General features: G+C 44.9%; 1 protein-coding gene across 2 annotated transcripts in view; it reads left to right on the top strand.

The window, feature by feature from the left end:
• The window catches only part of LOC126474178 (mpv17-like protein), a 160862-nt gene that overhangs the window by 53195 nt on the left and 91383 nt on the right, over positions 1-16284 (top strand). The gene's annotated exons all lie outside the window — the stretch shown is intronic.

Raw genomic sequence — 16284 nt, 5'->3', positions numbered from 1 at the left:
GACATAACGTTAGTAAGCTAGAAAACCATATTCTACTCATTATATTATGTCTGTAATCAAGAGTGAAATGTAACATACTCTCACATCTTTTGACACAAGTTTTGTGATGCATTTTGTAGCGTTTGAAAATTGTGGAATTTCGAAACGCGATAGGCGATTTCGAAAATAAGAAAGTGTGCTCAAGCATCTAAAACTCACAAAACTTGCCTTTTTGCTGCCTACGCCGAATAGGCTAGTAAATCGCGTATGGGTTCAATGGAGACCATGGATGGACAGCACAACGGCGCTGTGCTGAGCCTCATCCACAGAAATCACTTACCAGTATTTTTGCACTGTGTTACATTTTTACTCCACAACGAGCCGTGTGAGACCACGAGTACTGTAACGTATTACTATGTTTACGACGTTTCTCATCGGGCCACATACGTTATCTCGCATTTATAGCTGCTTCTCTTACACAAATAATGATAAAAGTTCAGAATTTCAGGTTCTCCACCAGCCCAAGTCCTTTCCTAACCATTTAGGAAAAAAACGGAGCTTGAAAATTATTAGTTTAATTACTTTGATAATATAATTACAAGTATGCAAATTTAAGCAGCCAGATAAATAGCACTCAATGTTGTGCACGAAGCGACTTGATTAATTCAGGATTGGAAATCGGAGTAAGTGGGTGAGATCAACACCACAGAATTTATCTTTCACGTAGATTATTTATTGTATCTAAGTATTTGGTTGCACGTCCAAGCTACACATAACTGGTGCCTGACTAGAAATATTTAAGTAAGAATTACGTGAGAATGCAACAGAGCACAGTTTAACTGTAGCAAGAAAAAACATAAAAAAGGGAGGTGGGAGACAATGATACTATAATCTCCTTTGCGTTCGAACCATGAAAATATCTCAGTGAGATTGGCATTACGATTCTACGCATGCACTATGCTGGACAGAGGTTTAACCAATGCACGAGGCTTTGCGATAATTATTCAAGATACTAACTGCGTCTGCTGCTTTCAAACGGCCGAACTAGATCACGTGGTGCATTCTGACTCAAACTCTTGTGCTGCTTTGTAGAAAGCGCGCGAAAGAACAGATATTCTTGCAGAAATTGTAGCTCATTAAACAAGCAAACTGTTAAAATAAAGCCTATTGCGGTGCCGTGGTGGACCAAAAGGGTCATTGATTACCAAACACGTGGCACAAAATCGACACACAAAGACAAAAGCAATTTCCACAAAATATAAGATTAAAAATCATTAAAAAAATAACTCGCTTCACACGCTTCAGTTAAGCTGAAGTTCGTAAGTATTTCACCAGTTTAACATAACGAAGTCCTAACTAAACCTGATTCCTATCACCTGAAACCCCTCTTAAGAGCTACGATCCGTACTCACCAAGCGTTTACCGAAGAGGCCTCTTTCTCTCACGAGATTACCTAGCTCCCCGTGCAGCGGAAGCTACCAGAGGGATAGCCCTCGGTCACCAACCTCACACACAAAAACAGCCTTCGACACAGCCTTCGACTAAGATGGGTAAACCTCTCTGTTCAGGTATTGGAAACCTAAGTTGGTCATCCTGTGCTCTCCGAACGAGAAGCAACATCGTCTGCTCCCAGCAGACGATGACCAACTCAGCGTTTCCCACAAAACAAAACCGAAACCAACATTAAAACACACATATAATATTCAGTAGGCCTCATTTGAGTGCTCAGTCTTTCTGGAAGAGTTCATGAATTGAGCTAAAATCAGGTAGTAAAGTCAATAAGTTGTACCGAATTCGACAAGCGTCTTATGAAACGACTTCACAGCGACGTTTCAGTACCTCATACCAAAATACACTGAAAAAAAATTGGGTACAAAGCTGTAGAATACATAACTATGCAATATTATGGGGTGACGCCGAAACAACAGTTTACATGTGTCCTCGGAATCTGCGGTAGCATGCTCCAATAAAGCCTGTTGGGTTCACAAGCCGCGTCACTTCAAATAAATCACTCGAGCTTTCGATAACTGTCTCCACCATCGTCGTCAAGAGTTAGATACAATGGAAGCGTCAGGAATCTTCAAGACAGTGCCAAAGTGGCGCATGCGCGGAAAGTAAGATGGGCAGTTACTAGCGGCTTCCATCCCGCCGCTGCAGGACTGAGTGACGTCAGATAGGGAGAAGGCGAGGCCCACAAGAAAGACAGACCGTGGCGTCTACGTCACAGCACGTGACACTACAGGCCTTACGAGTTCCAGCAGCCGTCTCCAGAGCGGAATGGGTAACTGTTGCAGACGAGTTTAATAATTATCGACTGCGCGTTTAAATGCATGCAGGTTCTCGGTAACGCACGGCAAAATTAAGACCTTTAGTCGGTATCTTTTCAATTACATATTGATTTCCCGTAGGCCTTGTAGGGAGGCGAGCGTTCCCGAAGTATGGCGGATCAGCCTACCTGTGTGACGCCACAAGTTCGTTCCAGGCTCCGTATATCTCATTGGCCCCAGCGCGAAGGACGGGCACCACGTTTGAAACCAGCGCTCCCACGTCTCTTCAAGCGACAGGCCTCCGTCTTTGCTTTCGCTCAGTGTCCAGCGACCAGTTCGCACCGTTGCCGAGTGTTGTGCAGCGCATTCACGACGTATTAAACTAAGAGAACTTCGCCTAGAAAACGGGCGTAAATTACAAGTTGAAAAGACGAGACTTTCGGCTCAAACACGATCATACTGTTATTCTTTTATAAATGAAGCGGCCGAAATTAGAATAAACAGCAACAAATTTAACAGAGATCAGGGGCACATACTCAATGGGTCATGTGGAAGTTTTGGATGCTGAGCGCAAGTAAAGACAGGGGCTTCGCTTGTAGGGACGCAGATGCATCGATTTCATATATGACGCTGGTCCCTCGCGTCATCTGATGTCACTCGATTCCACAGCAGGGCGGAGCTGCTATAGGAGCTGCCCAACTTGCCTTCCACGCATGCGTGGCTCAGGACCTCTGTGGAAGGTTCCAGACGCTACCATTGCATCTATATAAGTAGAACACCTTGGCAGTTAGTGATCTTAACTCCTGATGACGATGGCGGAGACAGCTATCGAAAGCTCAATTGTTTCTTTGGAAGAGACGCGGCTTTTAAACCGAGAAGATTTTATTGAAAAATTTACGTATTTGACAGTTCAAATATTTACATAACTGAGAAAAGGAGGATAAAAATAAATGGTCTTCGGGCAGAATTGGGTAGAAATAATTGCATCACTTTCAAGTCATCACTACAGCATCAAATTATCCATTATTTGTTCGCCTCCGTAGTCACATTGCGTCGATCCTTTGGAATATCGTCATTTGATAACTTTGTCTGTCGATTTATCATAGCCTGCTCAGTGATTTCCAAGTGGAACAACACAAAATACCTCCTGAAGGTGGACACTCAGTAGGTTCCATCAACGTTTGAAGTTCGTCACATCTGTCTGTCCACAGTTGTTCGCTGGCATCGTGTGGACACTGAGTGCTTACGTTCGAATGAGAAAACTTGTTCTTGATTTCAATCTTGGTGGCTGATGACTATGGAGTTTGGTTGTCCCAGGAGGAACTGTCACCATTCCAGAACATAACAGGAATGATCATTCGAAGCACAAAAGTCTAGAAAACATGGGATGTAAAATGAATACCTTAAGAGATATGAAGACTTGTTCTGTAGAAGAAACTTGTTTCGCAGGTGCGAAGACGAGCAAGTGCTCATAGGTCTTAATGTGTCCATTTTAGAGCCTACGTTTACCAGACTATTTTCCTCCGAACGATCATTCCCGTCGTATCCCGGAATAGTGACTGTTCATCCCGGGACACCCTCTGTTTACTTCCAGCTTTCAGCCTTCTCTTGCGTGTTTATTAGTGCCTTGCCATCTAGCTCTTGATTAACACAGCGACTTATCTTTCCTCCAAAAGTTTTTTTTCATATTTGTGTTAGTGACATCTACGTTTCATACAGTCATGGATGCTTCTATGGCTTTAAGTTTCAATATTCAGGATTATTGACAAGTGCCTCTGGAGTTTCAACAGACTACTGCATAAAAATCACAAGATAGAACATTCATATAAAAGTGGGTAGAACATCTTCCTAAGTTTTTAACTCACACTGCAAGTGCACCATATGGGCAGTATTTGTAACGCGGAAAATGAGAATACTTGCGTGTAATTCATTGAAGCTGGCCGGGTTGGCCGCCGGTTCTAGGCGCTACAGTCTGGAACCGCGAGACCGCTGCAGTTGCAGGTTCGAATCCTGCCTCGGGGATGGATGTGTGTGATGTCCATAGGTTAGTTAGGTTTAAGAAGTTGTAAGTTCTAGGGGACCGATGACCTCGGAAGTTAAGTCCTATAGTGCTCAGAGCCATTTGAACCATTGAAACTGCTGACACGAATAGGCCAGTAAAGCACGACAGCAGCCCGCTTTGGATATGTGTTCAGCGGTTTGCCTATCTGCAGGTGCGAACTAATTCGATGCTCCAGTACGGAGCGGATGATTTCTCTACAACATTCTGCATCTGCCCCCTCGTGCAATTACACCACGGCGCGTACTATGAATCGAAACGTAGAGATATGCTATGTCTACCGAAACATGTCATTACGAATAAGCTGCCTGTTGGCTTCTGTCTCAGGTTCTTGGTATGACGTTTGTTTGATGATTTTTCTGACGTTTTCCTAGCACGAGTAGCTACCATTGCTGATCATGGACTAGAGTCGAGGTCGCAGCCGCAGATTATACACTATTAACCATTAAATTTGCTACACCACAAAGAAGACGTGCTACAGACGCGAAATTTAACCAACAGGAAGATGATGCTGTGGTATGCAAATAATTAGCTTTGCAGAGAATTCACACAAGGTTGGCGCCGGTGGCGACACCTACAACGTTCTGACATGACGAAAGTTTCCGACCGATTTCTCATACACAAGCAGCAGTTGACCGGGGTTGCCTGGTGAAACGTTGTTGTGATGCCTCCTGTAAGGAGGAGAAATGCTGACCGTCACGTTTCCGACTTTGATAAAGGTCGGATTGTAGCCTATCGCGATTGCGGTTTATCATACCGCGACATTGCTGCTCGCCTTGGTCGACATCCAATGACTGTCAGCAGAATATGGAATCGGTGGGTTCAGGAGGGTAATACGGAACGCCGTGCTGGATTCCAACGGCCTCGTGTCACCAGCAGTCGAGATGACAGGCATCTTATCCGCATGGCTGTAACGGATCGTGCAGCCACGTCTCGATCCCTGCGGCAACAGATGGGGACGTTTGCAAGACAACAACCATCTTCACGAACAGTTCGACGACGTTTGCAGCAGCATGGACTATCAGCTCGGAGACCGTGGCTGCGGTTACCCCTGACGCTGCATCACAGACAGGAGTGCCTGCGATGGTGTACTCAACGACGAACCTGGGTGCACGAATGGCAAAATGTCATTTTTTCAGATGAATCCACGTTCTGTTTACAGCATCATGATGGTCGCATCCGTGTTTGGTGACATCGCGGTGAACGCACATTGGAAAGGTGTATTCGTCATCGCCATACTGGCGTATCACCCGGCGTGATGGTATGGGGTGCCATTGGTTACACGTCTCGGTCACCTGTTGTTCGCATTGACGGCACTCTGAACAGTGGATGTTACATTTCAGTTGTGTTACGACCCGTGGCTCTACCCTTCATTCGATCCCTGCGAAACCGTACATTTCAGCAGAATAATGCACGACCGCATATTGCAGGTTGTACGAGCCTTTCTGGATATAGAAAATGTTCGACTGCTGCCCTGGCCAGCACATTCTCCAGATCTCTCATCAGTTGAAAACGTCTGGTCAATGGTGGCCGACCAACTGGCTCGTCACAATACGCCAGTCACTACTCTTGATGAACTGTGGTATCGTGTTGAAGTAGCGTGGGCAGCTGTACCTGTACACGCCATCCCAGCTCTGTTTGCCTCAATGCCCAGGCGTATCAAGGCAGTTATTACGGCCAGAGGTGGCTGTTCTGGGTACTGATTTCTCAGGATCCATGCACCTAAATTGCGTGAAAATGTAATCACATGTCATTTCTAGTATAATATATTTGTCCAATGAATACCCGTTTATAATCTGCATTTCTTCTTGGTGTAGCAGTTTTAACGGCCAGTAGTGTATATGCGTGACGCGCCAATGTCCAACGGCTTCCCGTGGTCAGTTCTGGTGCGGTTCTACCTGCAACGGTCTTTCGTTGCTTCACGGGAATCGAGGACCCGTTCACCTCTGAGGCTTTCTTCTTCCTTGTTAAATTTATTGTCAAGTTTGTTTATTTAACCACTCTGAACAAGCGGTGTGTGATAGCTCTTCTCTATAGCAAGAACTTCCGTGTCGACGAATTTTACTATGTGATCAGTCTCACATAGCGCGTGCTTCGCTACAGCCGATTTCTTCATCTGCCCCAACCTGCAATGCCGCTTATATGCGCTGATCCTGGTGTGTTGATTTATCGCTCAGTTATTCCAGGATAGAGTTTTCCTCATGTACATGGCACGTGGTGCATTCCCGACATTGCAAGTGGGTCCCTTTTCTCTTTTGCCGATATGAGACATTACTTTATCTCTTTGCCAGTTTATAAATAGCCTTTACGCCATGTTTACGCAGTATACGGCCGATTCTGTCCGTCACTCGTGGAATTTATGCAGAAAGGCCGTACCCGACATTTCTCTTCCCGATGTGTCACTTCACCTAGTGTTTGATTTTGTGACACTTCATATGTAATGCTGTAGTATCCATTGCTCCACTGAACGCTTCCCAGGTGTTTCACCTCCTGTCTGAGGCTCACATATTCGTATTTTTCGCACTACAAAGGCGTTAATGATGCCTGTTTTCTGGAGGTGATTTGATAGTTTGTGCAGGTATCGGTCTGTGTGTGCCGGTATCCGAAATATGCTGTGTCCCAGGTTTTCAGCATCCCTTGTGACCAACACATCTAGAAAGAGTAACTGTTGGTCAGTTTCCATCTCCATGGTAAATTTTATCTTGGCATCAAGGTTTTTCAGGTGTCTTAGGAAGCCACCGAGCCGTTCTTCACCGTGGTTCCACACAACAAAAGTATCGTCGGCGTATCTGTACCACATCTTAGGTTTACAACTCCCCAAGGGCAGCGCCTGTGCTTCGAAATGTTCCATGAAGTAGTTGACCGGGCTAACCAGCACTGGACTATGTGGACTAACAAATATGACGACCACTTACAGCTGTTCCTAGAAGTTGCCATTCCATATGAAATAGCTCATGCTGAGACATAAGAGCCTGGTGATCTCTTGCGGAAAAATGGAACCTATGTACTGCACAGAGTCACTTAGTGGCACTTTGATTAACAAACAAACAACGTCGAAGATGACCAAGGTGTCGTTTGGTCCGAGTTTTACTTCCTTCAGCTTCTCAATGAAATGTCCTGTGCCCTTTATATCTATATGTCAGTGTTTTACCACGTGCGGCTGGATCAGAAGGGCCAAGTGTTTCGACAGTTTATACGTCGGTGAGCAAGGAGCGCTAACAATTTTGATTCTTTGGAGTACATCAGTTCCATTTTCCCGCAATACATCAACAGAAATAGCATCAAAGAAACGTCGGCCCAAGAATCCGAGACAGAAGCCAATAGGCAGTTTTTCAGCAAGTGGCCTCGAAAGCCTTCATACTTTTATACTTAATGAATAGCCCTGCAAATCATTGGCAGAACACTTAGAAGATGCAACAGATCTACTAAAGAGACTGCTTACACTACACTTGTCCACCATATTCTGGAGTATTGCTGTGCAGTATGGGATCCGCATCAGGTGGGACTGATGGATGATGCTGCAAAAGATCAAAGAAGGGCGGCTCGTTTTGTTTTATAGCGAAATAGGGGAGATGGTGCCACAGACATGATACGTGAGCTGGAGTGGCAATCATTAAAACAAAGGCATTTTTCGTTGCAACGGGATCTTCTCATGAAATTTCAGTCACCAATTTTCTCCTACGATTGCGAAAACATTCTGTTGGCACCCACCTACATAGGGAGAAATGCTCATTACGATAAAATAAGACAAACAAGGGGTCGCACAGAAAAATCTCAGTGCTCGTTTTTCCCGAGCGCCGTTCGAGAGTGGAATGGTAGAGAGACAGCTTGAAGGTGCTTCACTGAACCCTCTGCCAGGCACTTAATTGTGAATAGCAGAGTAATCACGTAGATGTAGATGTAGATGTACTACGTGGTAAGTACCGCTCATTGCCCTTGTTCTTATTTTTGATGAGACAGAATAAACGCAACTGCGCGCCACGTTTGGTCTCGGTTGGGGATCGAAACGCTGTCGTGTTTGGCACGCCGAGGTGGCGAGACCGCATGCAAATACTGCGGCGCGCCCGGCGTTCGATACGCTCTACGCCACCTGTACTGCCACAGCCGCGACGAGCCGTCGGCGGCTGGCTCGTTAACGTGCGGTGGAGACCTCGTCTGGCTACGACCTGGTCGCTATCTACAACGGGGAAACAGGTATTTAGAAACTACACAGTCACACGAAAGAAAGCTTGTTGCTTTGTTTCAGGTGTGATCCTATTCTGATGGGCAAAAGTTGAGGACGAAAGTAACTTTCGCATGATGTCACTGCCAAATAATATACACTCATGCTCATAAATTAAGGATAACAACTCTCTCGTGGGCGTTTGCGGACTTAACTCACCTCGGGGTATGACCATGCGGTGCATTTGACCCGCGGTCGTCGCACGGTGGCGCTAGCAGCAGTCCACATACGCAGAGGTGTGTTTGTACATGTCAGAGTACAGTGCAGCGAGGAAAGGTGCAGACGTTTTCAGACGTGCTAATGGTGACTGTGTGTTGAAAATGGATCAAAGAACGCATATTGATGACGTTATGAGGAGTAGAAAACCATGGCGAATGGAGGATGGTCAAACACAGGAGGTCGTAGCACGGGCCCTCCGTGTGCCACAGAGTATGATAAGATTATGGCAACGATTCCAGCAGACAGGAAACGTGTCCAGGCGGTACAGTATGGGAGGTCCCCAGTATACAGCTCCGCAAGAAGACCGATATCTCACCATCAGTGCTCGCAGACAGCCACAGAATACTGCAGGTAGCCTTGCTCGGGACCTTACCACAACCACTGGAACAGTTGTCTCCAGACACGCTGTCTACAGACGGCTGAACAGACATGATTTATTCGCCCGGAGACCTGCAAGGTGCATTCCACTGACCCCTGGTCACAGGAGAGCCCGTAAAGCCTGGTTCAAGAACACAGTACATGGTCATTGGAACAGTGGTCCCACGTTATGTTCACGGACGATCCAGGTATAGTCTGAACAGCGATTCTCGCCGGGTTTTCATCTGGCGTGAACAAGGAACCGGATACCAACCCCTTAATGTCCTTGAAAGGGACCTGTATGGAGGTCATGGTTTGATGGTGTGGGGTGGGATTATGATTGGTGCACGTACATCCTTGCATGTCTTTCACAAAGGAACTGTAACAGGTCAGGTGTATTGGGACGTCATTTTGCACCAGTATGTCCGCGTTTTCAGGGGTGCAGTGGGTCCCAGCTTCCTGCTGATGGATGATAACGCACGGCCCCACCGAGCTGCCATCGTGGAGGAGTACCTTGAAACAAGAAGATACCAGGCGAATGGACATGCCTGCCTATTCTCCAGACCTAAACCCCATCGAGCACGTCTGGGTTGCTCTCGGTCGACGTATCGCTGTACGTCTTCAAACCCCTACGACACTTCAGGAGCTCCGACAGGCACTGGTCGGCTTGTGTACGTGTGATTGCTGATCATATCCCATGTTGATGTCGGGGTACATGCGCAGGAAACAGTGGCGTTTTGTAGCACATGTGTTTAGGGACGGTTTTCTCAACTTATCACCAATACCGTGGACTTCCGGATCTGTGTCGTGTGTGTTCGCTATGTGCCTATGTTATTAGCGCCAGTTTTGTGTAGAGCCACGTTGTGTGGCACCACATTCTGCAATTATCCTTAATTTATGAGCATGAGTGTAGTTCCAGGAAACTCTGGCCGTACATAGAAAGAACTGCTACATATGGTAGGGAAGGTAATTCAAGAAGATACGCAATACGATGGTCTCTTGGGCATTACAAAAGCGAGACGTGGTTCTTAACGAGGTTTGTGATCACCACGGACAGCAGAACAGGTTCTGCGACTTGCTCCCATGCTGGCTAATAGTTTGGTAAGGAGTTCCTGTGGTCGTGAATTTCATTCTCCACCAACCTTGTTGATAACTGATAGATGGTCATGGTTTATGTGGACGAGCTAAAATGCGTCTCACCAAAGCATTCCACGCGTGCTCTTTGGGATTTAAGTAGAGGAAACGAGCTGGCCAGGCCATTCGTCGAACACCCTCTTGTTCCAAGAGCTCGTCTACCTGCGATTTTCGGTGCGGTCGCACATTGTTATCCATAAAATTGAAGGCAGGGCTGAATGCACGCCTGAAAAGACGCACGTGTGTACTCCCGTACATCGTCGCAATAACATTGATCGGTGAGTGTATTGTGTTCCATGATCTTGAAGTCAGCAGTCACATGCCACATTATGCCTCCGCACACCGTTTCACCAGCACCACCAAAACGATCATTTTTGACGATAGTGCACGTGCCCTCGTATGGCGAAAGGGGGAAGAGCTAATAGTCTCAGAACGAACATGATCGTTTTGGTGGTGCAAGTGTTACGTTGGAGGGGTATATTGTTACATGGGTGTACTGACCTCCAAATCTTTTAAAACGGTACACTCTCCGATCAAAATTATTGTGATATACTGCTCTTTCCTCATATGCGCCTTTTCAGGGGAGATTTGGACGCTGGCTTCATTTTTATGGATGACAATGTGCGACAGCACCGAACTGCTCTGTTGGAGGTGTTCTTGGAACGAGTGGATTTCGGTGACTGTACTGGCCTACCCGTCCCCCCCCCCCCCCCCCCTTCTCCTCCCCTCCACCCGCTAACTTAAATCCCATCGTGTACGTGGGATTGCAGCACGTCCACATATACTTAAGACCAGCCAGCAGTTATCAACCGCACTGTTGGAGGAATGGAACGCCTCCCAGAAGAACTCCATAACAACCATGGAACCAGTATGGGAGCTCGTTGCAGAGCATGCATTGACGTACATGGTGATCACATACCATATTAAGAACCATGTTCCGCCTTTTTTAATGTCCAGGGGACCTTCATAAATTACGATGACTTCAGTGTGATTATAGTTTTCGAAAACATTGTGTTTTCTGATCATCTCACTGCGTATTTGTTTCCATTACTTTCTGTACTACTCTGTAGCTATTCTTTCCATGCAAGTTTCATGGATCTATGTTTCTTGGCAGTGACATATCACGCCAAAATTACTTTCGTCCTTAGGCTTTGCACACCAATGCAGTTTAAATTAAAGAAAGTATGGTTTAGATGTTACAGCTGAGATTATTCGTCCAGCATATTTGAATGCAAATGTTTTTTATTCCAGTCTTTGATAACAATATAAAGTCCTTCGACGACGACCAGTTTCAGTCAGTAATGACCATCTTCAGATCTGTCGCAGCTTGTGATATTTGAATGCAACACGAGGAATGAAAGCAGATAAATAAATATTTACTGTCTGCGTGGGGTATAGTAGAAGAATGATTGATGAAAAGTGTTGAGGATGTAAGTGGTATACAGGGCCCGAAATGAAAAAAATACCGGACATCGAATCGGACTGAGCTTGGATGAGAGACGTCATTCTATGATACTTCAACTTTGAGCCAGAGACCATGAAACGAAATGGCTGCCGATATCCTTAATAGATTGTGAGGCAAAATGTTCAGTTCTTGTAGTGAAAAATCTCATATGTAGCCTCGAATCAACAGCTAGACTGTCGGGCTACTAAATACTGGATGGGATATCGTGACAGAAAATAGAGGTGACAGGTGCACACTAGCAAATATAATTTGTGCCTTGCAAACTGAAATATATCTTTTAAAAAAGACTTCTGGTGTAAGAGTCTATACGGCGAAGAAAATAATTGAAACCAGAGGTAAAGAAGTTCCATGTCCCCATCAAGTTAGATGAAACACAAAGACTTAAACTGGAAGCAGTCTGGTCTAATTCTGCAGACAAATCCATACGTTCTAGGTTGCGCTCAGTATGTTACACGTCCATAAATGATTTAATCCCGACATCTGCCCGATGTCTAAATCCAACAAGTCATCCGTAATGCCAATGCTGTGGAATTATCGACACTGCCATACATCGAACAGCTGGTTGCTCCAAAGTTGGAGGACTATGGAAATGGACAAAATGTAAATCAGGAAGTTTGCTGTCAACGACTGTTAACGAAATAAACAACAAAAAAATAATGTACATGGACGTCAGAGCGCTTCCAGCATGCAAGACACACATATGGTTCCTATATTGTTTTGTAAACTAAGTCTTCAACAAGAGAGGAGAGTCCATATTTTACTTTATACAACGCATGAGGAAGGACAAACAACAAATCCTTAACAGTAAACGGAAAAAGAGACCAGTACTTACCATTTACACATCTTATTTAAATGTTGTATTTGAAGTCAATGTAAAAGTTTGCAATATCTGTTGATAAATAATCTCATATTACACCCATCCAAAAAGTTCAGCGTATAATTGATTCTCGTATCTTGAAACGAGATGGATGTCTTATATTGTATTTTTTGATAACACAGAAAATTACGTAAAGGAAAACTACATCATATCTTCCCTTTGAACTGATTATGAAATGAAAAAGGAACATTATTTGATAAACAAAAAAGTTGCAATATCCCACAACATAAAAAAATGGTGTTTTCAGTGCAGTGTTTAATAGCTTGTTGGTCCTCCACGAACCATCAGGCACTCTTGAATGCGACGAGGCATGCTCAGTGCCAACTCAGCAGGCCTCATGAGACACATTATGCCACTCCTCAATAGCAACATTCATGAAAGCTTCAATCGATAATGAAGGATCTCGATGACCTGAAATCGCTCTTTTGAGCAAGATCCATGCATGCTCTATGCAATTCATATCCGGTGACCATGCTGGCCAATCCATTCTTCGAATCCCACGTCCTGGCAGACACTAACACACACTGCGAGCACGATGAGGTGGGCGTTATCATCTTATAGAGTGAACCCTTCCCCTACAGGCCATGCAATACCACGGAATATGGGCCGGAGAATGTGTTTTTCATATACTGCAGCAGGCATGTTGCCTTCAATTGGAACGAGGTGTGCGGCGCCCACACGTGATACCTGCCAAGAATACAACTGAGCCACCGGATTGTTTGTGACATTCCACAGTCATTGAGGGATGATTGCGTTCTCCTGTATGCCTCCATATGCGAACAAAGTTGTCATCAGGGTGAAAGCCTATTCGTACTTCGCCTGTGAACAACATTTTGGTCCATTGATCTCGAGTCCAATGTTCATGTGCTTACACGAGCACCCCTGTGATGTGGACGGAGTGGTAGTCTTGAGAGGACTTCGACTGTACAATCCCCGAGCATTAAGTCTACAGCGCACAGTTTGTGTGCTTTCGGTAACCCCCGTGGCTTCTCGAAGCTTGTGGCGCAGAGTAATCACTGTCTTTGTAGAGTGTCTCCGAGCAGATACCTTTACATACCGTTCCTGAGCCGCTGTAGCTTTGTTGGGAGGACGGCCTCCGCGATGTCGATCAGATATTGAATGCATTTCCTGGAACTTTTCCCGTAATCTAGAAACGTCTGATTAACGTGAACAATACTCGCAACATCAATTTGTTTCATCAGGGTGATGATTTTGATAATGTCTGGCATGAAGAGCCTGTTCCGAGGCATTTTGCTGCACTACGGAGCAAACGGGCAACTGTGCATTCATGTACTGCGTCTGTTTACGAGCCGTGATTGCACGGCCCCTGATGAGGCAACGACGACCGACTTCGCGTTATGTATACAACCACCTTCCTACATAAACACAGAAGGAGCGTCCATAGCGACTATTGGTGAGAAAGTTGGAAATATGCTTTTTTTGATGTGAGTAAGAAAAGAAAAAAAAAATAGAAATAGCAGTGTACCAGTCTCTCATCGATCCATGAAAAGATGTTTTCAATGGATGAGAGATCTGGATAACGTTAGTCATGACAACATGCGTCATCTTGCTACAAGCTGACGCCAGGGAGACCCTGAAGATAGGAACCTACCTTAATTCGACATAAATGTAACTAATGCAGTCCAAATTACCAGCTATGCCAACCAAAGGTCGCTGGGTGCCAGATGACGGGCTTATATGATGATAAAGAATGCAAGGTGGGTAGGTCCATTCTTAGGTCCATTCTCCTCGGAGCTTCCACACAAGGATGTAAGCACCGTGATGCACCACCAAGATTCGACTACGAAGAGAACGTGTTGCCACACTAGCGTTCAATGTTGTCGCTGGGAGCCCCACTGTCGACACGCCTCTCTGCTGCCGCATCAGTGGAAGCCAAAACCACGGTCACCGTACTGACAGTCCGTGGTGCTCGAAACATCACCACACTGTCCTTGCTGCAAACAAGCCAGTTTGGTTCAAACGGCTCTGAGCACTATGGGACTTAACAGCTGAGGTTGTCAGTCCCCTAGAACTTAGAACTACTTAAGGACATCACACACATCCATGCCCGAGGCAGGGTTCGAACCTGCGACCGTAGCGGTCGCGCGGTTCCAGACTGTAGCGTCTAGAACTGCTCGGCCACTCCGGCCGGCAAGCCACTTTCTTGACAGATGGCACGACTAGTAGCTGTGCGACCGATGAAACAATATGGTAGACGCTGGCAAGTGAAAACAGATGAAAAGCTGTAAATAAGACGAGAATAGGGAAAACTTCCACTTAATGAACCAGAACTCGGCTGCTACATTGGTCTTAGAAATATGCACGATTAAATTTAGTAAATAAGAGGATTCCTACAGAGTGACATGAATATGTTTGCCGCCCGCCCCATTTTTGTGGTTCCGTGCCTCAATCTGTAAAAACGAAACCCTTACAGGATCGCTTTGTTATCTGTCTCAGTCCTACCATTTTTCTGAGGAACAGCTCAGTTTTAAGTCACATATTACGTTCTACGGCCCTTTGGCGCTGTAAGAATTTTAAGCTTCTAAGTCAATGCAATTAAGACATACTCGAAACCTCACTCATCAAAACCTACGGAATACTGCGGATTCCACGTAGTGTCAATTCTTCCGGACGTGTCCTAAAGTACTGCGTGTAATACTCAGTTGTGATACATGAAACTGAAGGTGAAAGGGGGTGGGGGGGTGGGGAGGGGAGGGGAGGGAAGGGAAGGGATTGCGATGTCAGCTGCATAGGTACATTACACGGAATGCTTCTCGTTGACCTAGATCTAAAAAAAAAAATATTTCTTTGGCATTTTTTGTCCATCTGTCCGTCTTCTAAGACCCCTTTTCCTCTGGAACAGGTTGGCGAATCAAGTTCATGTTTATGTCACATACTAAGAATTTATTGATCCTTGACGGTGCAAAAAGTTTAAGCTTCTAAGTCAATACAATCAAAAGATTCGGCTATTTATGCTACATATTTCGGTAATCGGAAACTCACTCATCAAAGCCCATAGGATACTTCTCGTTGACCTAGGAATTCGACAAGAAGCAAGGTTTCTCAGTACAAATCAAGGAAAAAAATCTGAAACTTGTTAAATTGTAATTATATCACACGAAAAATATCTTTTTGTCATTTTGATTTGCAGCTCCATGTGTTGGCCGTGTTTGCAGTTAAAATTGTTGGATGAGCGGTCCGCCAGTTATGCAAAACATCTTTTTTTCTCAGTACCTAAACATGTTTCGGCACCACTGTGCCATCATCAGTGGGTTTTCGTTTTCATTTATTCTGCGGTGTGAACATTTTTGTTAAATGATTATAAAATCAAGTGCATCTTTAGTTCAAACAACAGAGCGTTTCTTTTTGTAAATACCTTTACATTTGGTGTGAATGAGTTTTCTTCATCAGTTGAGTGTTAATTACTACAGGAAGCTTGTCATCTGCAACCAAACGATGTTGATGATAAAGTTTTTTGCTGGGAGTTAACTTATCCTCAATCTTTATTCCAATAAATGAAACAAGCAACATCATCACACAAGATTAAAACAACAAGGAAACACATCAGACACACACGTCAATGAAATAACAAACATACTCAAGACCACAACATCACAAAATTATTTTGTATTCAACAAAGAATTTTATTCTCAACATGAAGGACTGCCAATAAGATCGCCAATCAGTATCCTCCTAGCTAACATA

Source organism: Schistocerca serialis, chromosome 4 (genome assembly GCF_023864345.2).
Source record: "Schistocerca serialis cubense isolate TAMUIC-IGC-003099 chromosome 4, iqSchSeri2.2, whole genome shotgun sequence".
Classification (NCBI taxonomy): Eukaryota; Metazoa; Arthropoda; class Insecta; order Orthoptera; family Acrididae; genus Schistocerca; species Schistocerca serialis.
Note: the sequence above shows the minus strand (reverse complement) of the source record. Positions and strands in the feature narration are given on the sequence as shown.